We start from the raw sequence: 10,121 nt of genomic DNA, 5'->3' as shown, positions 1-10,121 counted from the left end.
GTATGCGTCTCGTGATTAGCACTGACAGAGCCCTTCAATCCTCAGGTAGAGGAGGATGTGGTTAGAAGCCTGTACATAACTACGGCCAAAGTCTCACACACAGACACACACACACATCACAAGGTGTTAAGTCAGTACTAAGACATATGAAGAGAAAAGACACAACAACAGAAAAGTGAGATTACATTAGAGATTCGAACTCCTATTGCTACCACTAATCCCTTTCATCGACCAATCAAACGTCCAATTCATCAATCACTCTACAAATCAATGAATCAGAAAATCAATTCATGCACTCAGGTGGTCTTAATGAACTATGTGTGTGAGCGTCTACTGTACTGTAACCTACTTTAAGTAGTGAATCCTCCTCACCTGGTTATTGTCTGTACCATCTACCTTAGCAGGTGTGTGTGTGTGTGTGTGTGTGTGTGTGTGTGTGTGTGTGTGTGTGTGTGTGTGAGTGTGTGTGTGTGTGTGTGTGTGTGCAGAAGGGTTTCCTTACTGGATTTTATCCTATAGGATTCTATTTTATAGGATTCTATTTTACAGGATTCTATTTTATAGGATTCTATCTTACAGGATTCTATTTTATAGGATTCTATCTTACAGGATTCTGTCTTATAGGATTCTATTTTATAGGATTCTATCCTATAGGAGTCTATCTTACAGGATTCTATCCTATAGGTTTCTATCTTACAGCCTTCTATCCTATCGGATTCTATTTTATAGGATTCTATCTTACAGGATTCTATTTTATAGGATTCTATCCTATAGGATTCTATCTTACAGGATTCTATCCTATAGGTTTCTATCTTACAGCCTTCTATCCTATCGGATTCTGTTTTATAGGATTCTATCCTATAGGACTGGTTCCAAAATTAGGATTTGTTTTGTGGACTAGGGTAAAATGTACTTTTCTTTGGAGATGGGAGTTATTTTATTGACTGGACAGATGTAAGTGCAGACAGGGATACAGAAAGTGGTTAAAGACAGTCGAGGCTCAAACCCACGTCGCCAACAGGGCATAGAGCATGTGGTCCGGACTCAGGACCTTCGACCCCTACACAAGACTCCAGCATACTGATATAATGGTTCTGTTAGATTCTTGTATATAAAATCCCATATAAAGTCCAATAGGACTGGTTCCAGTAGCATGGTTCCAATAGGACTGGACGACCCAGTAGCATGCAGCCCCTCCTCTAGCCGGCCCAGTAGCATGCAGCCCCAGCCCCTCCTCTGGCCCAGAAGGATGCAGCCCCAGCCCCTCCCCTGGCACAGAAGGATGCAGCCCAAGCCCCTCCTCTGGCCCAGTAGCATGCAGCCCCAGCCCCTCCTCTGGCCCAGTAGCATGCAGCCCCAGCCCCTCATCTAGCACAGAAGGATGCAGCCCAAGCCACTCCTCTGGCCCAGTAGCATGCAGCCCCAGCCCCTCCTCTAGCACAGAAGGATGCAGCCCCAGCCCCTCCTCTGGCCCAGAAGCATGCAGCCCCTCCTCTAGCACAGAAGGATGCAGCCCAAGCCCCTCCTCTAGCCCAGTAGCATGCAGCCCCAGCCCCTCCTCTAGCACAGAAGGATGCAGCCCCAGCCCCTCCTCTGGCCCAGTAGCATGCAGCCCCTCCTCTAGCACAGAAGGATGCAGCCCAAGCCCCTCCTCTAGCCCAGTAGCATGCAGCCCCAGCCCCTCCTCTAGCACAGAAGGATGCAGCCCAAGCCCCTCCTCTGGCCCAGTAGCATGCAGCCCAAGCCCCTCCTCTGGCCCAGTAGCATGCAGCCCCAGCCCCTCCTCTGGCCCAGAAGCATGCAGCCTCAGCCCCTCCTCTGGCCCAGTAGCATGCAGCCCCAGCCCCTCCTCTAGCCCAGTAGCATGCAGCCCCAGCCCCTCCTCTGGCCCAGTAGCAAGAAGCCCAAGCCCCTCCTCTGGCCCAGTAGCAAGAAGCCCAAGCCCCTCCTCTGGCCCAGTAGCATGCAGCCCCAGCCCCTCCTCTGGCAAATAAGCATGCAGCCCCAGCCCCTCCTCTAGCCCAGTAGCATGCAGCTCCTCCTCTAGCATGCAGCCCCAGCCCCTCATCTAGCCCAGTAGCATGCAGCCTCAGCCCCTCCTCTAGCCCAGTAGCATGCAGCCCCTCCTCCAGCCCAGTAGCATGCATCCCCAGCCCCTCCTCTAGCCCAGTAGCATGCAGCCCCTCCTCTGGCCCAGTAGCATGCAGCCACAGCCCCTCCTCTAGCCCAGTAGCATGCAGCCCCAGCCCCTCCTCTATCCCAGTAGCATACAGCTCCTCCTCTAGCCCAGTAGCATGCAGCCTCAGCTCCTCCGCTAGCCCAGTAGCATGCAGCCCCAGCCCATCCTCTAGCCCAGTAGCATGCAGCCCCAGCCCCTCCTCTAGCCCAGTAGCATGCAGCCTCAGCCCCTCCTCTAGCCCAGTAGCATGCAGCCCCAGCCCCTTCTCTAGCCCAGTAGCATGCAGACCCAGCCCCTCCTCTGGCCGACCCAGTAGCATGCAGCCCCAGCCCCTCCTCTAGCCCAGTAGCATGCAGCCCCAGCCCCTCCTCTAGCCCCGTAGCATGCAGCCCCAGCCCCTCCTCTAGCCCAGTAGCATGCAGCCTCAGCCCCTCCTCTAGCCCAGTAGCATGCAGCCCCTCCTCTAGCCCAGTAGCATGCATCCCCAGCCCCTCCTCTAGCCCAGTAGCATGCAGCCCCTCCTCTGGCCCAGTAGCATGCAGCCCCAGCCCCTCCTCTAGCCCAGTAGCATGCAGCCCCAGCCCCTCCTCTAGCCCAGTAGCATGCAGCCCCAGCCCCTCCTCTAGCCCAGTAGCATGCAGCCCCAGCACCTCCTCCAGCCCGAGAGCATGCAGCATCAGCCCCTCCTCTAGCCCAGTAGCATGCAGACCCAGCCCCTCCTCTGGCCGACCCAGTAGCATGCAGCCCCAGCCCCTCCTCTAGCCCAGTAGCATGCAGCCTTAGCACCTCCTCTAGCCCAGTAGCATGCAGCCCCAGCCCCTCCTCCAGCCCAGTAGCATGCAGCCTCAGCCCATCCTCTAGCCCAGTAGCATGCAGCCCCAGCACCTCCTCTAGTCCAGTAGCATGCAGCCCCAGCCCCTCCTCTAGCCCAGTAGCATGCAGCCCCAGCACCTCCTCCAGCCCAGTAGCATGCAGCATCAGCCCCTCCTCTAACCCAGTAGCATGCAGCCCCAGCCCCTCCTCTAGCCCAGTAGCATGCAGCATCAGCCCCTCCTCTAGCCCATTTTTAAATCTTGACACAATTGAGACAAGGATTGTGTATGTGTGCCTTTCAGAGGGTGAAAGGGCAAGACATAAGATTTAAGTGCCTTTGAACAGGGTATTGTAGTAGGTGCCAGTCGCACTGGTTTAGGTGTGTCAAGAACTGCAACACTGCTGGGTTTTTCAGGCTCAACAGTTTCCTGTGTGTATCAAGAATGGTCCACCACCCAAAGGACATCCAGCCAACTTGACACAACTGTGGGAAGCATTGAAGTTGACAAGGTAAAAATACAGTGCCTTGCGAAAGTATTCGGCCCCCTTGAACTTTGCGACCTTTTGCCACATTTCAGGCTTCAAACATAAAGATATAAAACTGTATTTTTTTGTGAAGAATCAACAACAAGTGGGACACAACCATGAAGTGGAACGACATTTATTGGATATTTCAAACTTTTTTAACAAATCAAAAACTGAAAAATTGGGCGTGCAAAATTATTCAGCCCCTTTACTTTCAGTGCAGCAAACTCTCTCCAGAAGTTCAGTGAGGATCTCTGAATGATCCAATGTTGACCTAAATGACTAATGATGATAAATACAATCCACCTGTGTGTAATCAAGTCTCCGTATAAATGCACCTGCACTGTGATAGTCTCAGAGGTCCGTTAAAAGCGCAGAGAGCATCATGAAGAACAAGGAACACACCAGGCAGGTCCGAGATACTGTTGTGAAGAAGTTTAAAGCCGGATTTGGATACAAAAAGATTTCCCAAGCTTTAAACATCCCAAGGAGCACCGTGCAAGCGATAATATTGAAATGGAAGGAGTATCAGACCACTGCAAATCTACCAAGACCTGGCCGTCCCTCTAAACTTTCAGCTCATACAAGGAGAAGACTGATCAGAGATGCAGCCAAGAGGCCCATGATCACTCTGGATGAACTGCAGAGATCTACAGCTGAGGTGGGAGACTCTGTCCATAGGACAACAATCAGTCGTATATTGCACAAATCTGGCCTTTATGGAAGAGTGGCAAGAAGAAAGCCATTTCTTAAAGATATCCATAAAAAGTGTTGTTTAAAGTTTGCCACAAGCCACCTGGGAGACACACCAAACATGTGGAAGAAGGTGCTCTGGTCAGATGAAACCAAAATTGAACTTTTTGGCAGCAATGCAAAATGTTATGTTTGGCGTAAAAGCAACACAGCTGAACACACCATCCCCACTGTCAAACATGGTGGTGGCAGCATCATGGTTTGGGCCTGCTTTTCTTCAGCAGGGACAGGGAAGATGGTTAAAATTGATGGGAAGATGGATGGAGCCAAATACAGGACCATTCTGGAAGAAAACCTGATGGAGTCTGCAAAAGACCTGAGACTGGGACGGAGATTTGTCTTCCAACAAGACAATGATCCAAAACATAAAGCAAAATCTACAATGGAATGGTTCAAAAATAAACATATCCAGGTGTTAGAATGGCCAAGTCAAAGTCCAGACCTGAATCCAATCGAGAATCTGTGGAAAGAACTGAAAACTGCTGTTCACAAATGCGCTCCATCCAACCTCACTGAGATCGAGCTGTTTTGCAAGGAGGAATGGGAAAAAATGTCAGTCTCTCGATGTGCAAAACTGATAGAGACATACCCCAAGCGACTTACAGCTGTAATCGCAGCAAAAGGTGGCGCTACAAAGTATTAACTTAAGGGGGCTGAATAATTTTGCACGCCCAATTTTTCAGTTTTTGATTTGTTAAAAAAGTTTGAAATATCCAATAAATGCCGTTCCACTTCATGATTGTGTCCCACTTGTTGTTGATTCTTCACAAAAAAATACAGTTTTATATCTTTATGTTTGAAGCCTGAAATGTGGCAAAAGGTCGCAAAGTTCAAGGGGGCCGAATACTTTCGCAAGGCACTCTATCTCTGCAGCACCCGGCAAAGTGTGTCAACATTTATAGATATAAACGAATGTTGAAGAGAGTAAGGCTTAAGCTGCATCCCTGTCTCACCCCACGGCCCTGTGGAAAGAAATGTGTGTTTTTTTGCCAATTTAAACCACACACTTGTTGTTTGTTTTCATGGATTTAATAATGTCATTTGTTCTTCCCCCAACACTACTTCCTGTCAGTTTGTAAAGCAGACCCAAATTGAGCCAAAAGCTTTTTTGAAATCAACAAAGCATGAGACATTTCCTTTCTCTTGGTTTATTTGTTTGTCAGTTAGGGTGTGAGTATGTGGTAGGTCGTACAGTAATTAGGTAAAAAGACAATTTGACGTTTGCTCAGTACATTGTTTTCACTGAGGAAATGTACAAATATTCCGGAGCTCATCTGCTCATCTGCTCTCTCTCTGTCTTTGTCTCTGTATCTCTGTCTCTGTTTTTGTCTCTGTCTCTCTCGCTCTCTCTGTATCTCTCTCTCTCTTTTTCTTTGTCTCTGTCTCTGTCTACCTGTTTCTGTCTCTGTCCCCGTCTCTGTCCCTGTCTCTGTCTCTGTCCCTGTCTCTGTCTCTGTCCCTGTCTCTGTCTCTGTCTCTGTTTCTGTCTCTGTATCTCTGTATCTCTGTCTCTGTATCTCTGTCTGTGTCTCTGTATCTCTGTCTCTGTCTCTGTATCTCTGTCTCTGTCTCTGTATCTGTCCCTGTCTCTGTATCTCTGTCTCTGTCTACCTGTTTCTGTCTCTGTCTCTGTATCTCTGTCTCTGTCTCGGTATCTCTGTCTCTGTCTCTCTGTCTCTGTATCTCTGTCTCTGTATCTGTCTCTGTCTCTGTATCTCTGTCTACCTGTCTCTGTATCTCTGTCTCTGTATCTTTCTCTGTATCTCTGTCTCTGTCTCTCTGTCTCTCTGTCTCTGTCTCTCTGTCTCTGTATCTCTGTCTCTGTCTACCTGTTTCTGTCTACCTGTTTCTGTCTCTGTCTCTGTCTCTCTGTCTCTGTATCTGTCTCTGTCTCTGTGTCTCTGTATCTCTGTCTCTGTATCTTTCTCTGTATCTCTGTCTCTGTCTCTCTGTCTCTGTCTCTCTGTCTCTCTGTCTCTGTATCTCTGTCTCTGTATCTCTGTCTCTGTCTCTCTGTCTCTGTCTCTCTGTCTCTGTCTCTCTGTCTCTGTATCTCTGTCTCTGTCTACCTGTTTCTGTATCTCTGTCTCTGTATCTCTATCTCTGTATCACTGTCTCTGTATCTCTGTCTCTGTCTCTGTATCTGTGTCTCTGTATCTCTGTCTCTGTATCTCTGTCTCTGTATCTCTGTCTCTGTCCCTGTCTCTGTCCCTGTCTCTGACTCTGTCTCTGTCTACCTGTTTCTGTCTCTGTCTCTGTCTCTGTATCTCTGTCTCTGTCCCTGTCTCTGACTCTGTCTACCTGTTTCTGTCTCTGTATCTCTGTCTCTCTGTCTCTGTCTCTGTCCCTGTCTCTGTCTCTGTCCCTGTCTCTGTCCCTGTATCTGTCTCTGTCTCTGTCTACCTGTTTCTGTCTCTGTATCTCTGTCTCTGTCTCTGTCCCTGTCTCTGTCTCTGTGTGGGTTCAATAGGATATACAGGTATGTCTGTAGGTGGTTAGCTATGTGTGTGAGTGGAATGGTGTGTGTGTTAACATGTGGTTAACTGTGAGTGTGTGTTAGTTAAATGTTGTTTTCACACAGCAGACGGTCTGTTCCAGTAACTGCTCTATGTATGACTGTGACTGTGGGTTAAAAAGACAGAAAGGTTATATTATGTGGTCTGTTTCTTAGACGACCACAATGGAAATGAGTTTTTTTTCTTTCTATCTTCAGCCATTTTTTTAAAATATGTTTTATATAGAATGTAAATGTTATCTGTGGCTGGAGCAGCCCACTACTTTCCATTAAATCAATCTTAAACAGGAGGGAGTGAAGTGTAAACAACAGACAAGATGTGGATGAGTGTTGCTGAAAACAATGAACCCTGTCCTCTCCATAGCAGTGTTTGTTTATATCCTGGTACCGAGGAATCCACTAAGGAACTCATCATTAATCCTTAGATTAGTGGAATCAGGTTTGTAATGCCATGGCAGAAACTAAAACGGCAGCTAGGCTTGGACAGTATACCGGGGTATCTGGGGGAGGGGGGGGGGACACGGGATGTTTTTTTCAATACTGCTGAAACAATTCCAGATACATTTCCTGTTGTTATGCTTACAGTTCATCTCTCATTTTATCTTTCAAAAATAGGCCGTCTACACTGATAAACTTACAGGACAAAATAATCTACACAGAGTGCTGTCTGCTGATAGAATGCCCATTAATGAATTCTCATTTGTGTTTAGAAGTGCAACTGAAGCATAAAATTTGTCTGAAATAATACAAAAAAATGTGTTTGATGCCGAGCAGAAATTACAATAAGAACCATTTTAGATCTGTGTTTACAAAACGCAGCAAGATATTTCTTATGTGTTTTATATATATATTTTCCGCGTGAAAAACACAGAATGATGCGTTAACACGACCCCCGTGTGATTCACATCAATGCGCTATGTATATATCAATAATAAGTGATATCCGTATCACCGTAGACTACACCACTGCTGTCATCCTGACCTCCAAGCATTTATTCAAGTTGGATAATCTTTGGATGCCAACAGCAGTCGGCACCATTGGAAGACATAGCTTGGACTGTATAGCCTACAAAAGCCTATTCCTGCTATTTTCCCCGCGATCCATCAAACACATTTGTTGTGTCATCATAGTGGTCTCTGATTGGTGGTCATCATTTGGTGTGTCATCATAGTGGTCTCTGACTTGTGGTCAGACTTGCTCAGGTGGAACAAATTTAAACTTGCGCCTTTTTTCAAAGCTGATTTGAATGTCATTGAGAAAACAGAGAAGTGTCAAATATTTTTTTCCCCAGCAAACTACCTTTCTGAATTTAAAAGTAATCGTCTAAGAAATCATCTAGTTTTTCAAAAGTAATCTGATTACAATATTTTTGCTGGTAACGTTAAAGGATTACAGTTAATGTTTTTTGTTGTAATCTGTTACTTCCCAACCCTGTTGGTAGGTGAGGGCAGGAGGTCCTGTATAAACACAAACTAACTGCTCCGCAAAGCTCAATAAGTATGAATGCCCTGACTTTTAAAGAGGTTCTGGTCATTATAGTGTATGGCAATGCATAGAATATTATGTTATTACTGTATCCTGTATATGCTAGTCCTAGCATTCATGTCAGTGTATATTATATCTAACCTAGATGACTATTTCATTACATACAACTTATTTATGTTCCTCCGTAGAAACACTTTTATAAACTCTTACTTTCATCACGGAGCAGTGTGGTGTGTTGAATCCATTATCTGAATAAACCTGTTTTGAAGATATCTTAGACTTGATTCTTGCTGGACAGACGGCTGAACCTTATCCACTGGCCCCTCTACTAGTGCCCGTTCTACATGGTCCTCCCAGATCAGATCTTTACTCATTTTTCACATCTAGTCACAACCCCATGTACAGTATGGGTTGTTTCATAGGAGGTTGGTGGCACCTTAATTGGGGAGGACGGGCTGAAATACGTGGAATGGCTGGAATAAGTGGAATTTAATCAAATATCTCAAACGCATGGTTTCCATGGTTTCCATGTGTTTGATGCCATTCTATTTTCTCAGTTTCGGCCATTATTATGAGCCGTCCTCCCCTCAGCAGCCTCCACTGTCTTGTATAGTTGTTGTGTTTTTGGAGATGTCACTTCTTGCCACTGGGTGGCAGTAATGCATAAGGTGATGGGTCAGGTTAGCTTTAAAGGTAGACTCGGCGAGATGACAGATGCACCAAGTAAACAGTAGTAGTGGGTCAGTCTCCACAACAACCAGGAGCGTTGAAGCATGTTTTGTTCCTACCCTGATGAAGACAGCTTATCTGTCTGTCTGTCTGTCTGTCTGTATCAATCTGTCTGTTGGACATCAATATTTTTTTGCATCTGAGCTTCTAGAGTGTGCGGCTCTCCTTCATTTTTTAAAAGTGTTCTACTCCGCGTGTTCTACTACTTTGCGCCTAAATAAGTGTGCGTTTATTTCGCCTCTAGATTGGTCCTGGAGCTACCGCGTTGTAGCAGCTGAAGCGCGCCCGTGCACATGCGCAGATCACTTTTGTCAAGTCGATCGTCACCAGTCTTTCACGGTGTGTTGCAGTCTGCGGATAAAAGTTGTCCGTTTTGCGCCTGATGTCAACTGCATTAACTTGACAAAAAATCATGTCATCAAAGGTCATGAATTTTTCACTCTTCACCAACTTCATCCTGCAGACATCAGTGTGGGGGGCTCTGTTGTTTTAATTTGACCTACGTGACCAAAGACTGAAACAGGAACCACTTTGCTGCGATTAATGTGGATATAAACATATACAAATACCACAATAAATGTGATATCTGGACGCTGAATCCAGAGAAATAGCGGACCATGTAAAAAAAACCTGCTGGTTGCTAAATCCCGGAGAAATGGTGCACACCCTGTGGTAGCGTGTGCATGCAAAAGACTATGTTTACCAATACAACAATTAAACCACTTCTGCAAAAGTAGTTGTGCAACCAATGTAATAACACTTATGGCAATTCAAAATAATACTGCATACGATAAACAATAGGCAAAGCAGTATTGGCAACTCTTGACATAAAAAAAATAGTAACAGCCATACAGTAGGACATATGGCTGAAAGCTATCAAAGTAACAGGAAGTAATTAGTGGTAATTACCTAATTATTACACAGCATGTATAAGCCCCAATAACAACAACTCTGGAACTTACATTTCAATGCACACACTGTTGTTCAGACATTCGTGTTACTCAACAATAAAAAGTAATTCGGAGGATGATAACACTGTGACCTGAGTGGGCCGGTGCAGTGTCCAGATGCGCATTTCCAAGCGCCCTGATTGGTTGGGAATGGCAGGGAAATGATGGGTGA

The sequence above is a fragment of the Oncorhynchus clarkii genome, chromosome 25 (assembly GCF_045791955.1).
Source record: "Oncorhynchus clarkii lewisi isolate Uvic-CL-2024 chromosome 25, UVic_Ocla_1.0, whole genome shotgun sequence".
NCBI classification, from domain to species: domain Eukaryota; kingdom Metazoa; phylum Chordata; class Actinopteri; order Salmoniformes; family Salmonidae; genus Oncorhynchus; species Oncorhynchus clarkii.
Note: the sequence above shows the minus strand (reverse complement) of the source record.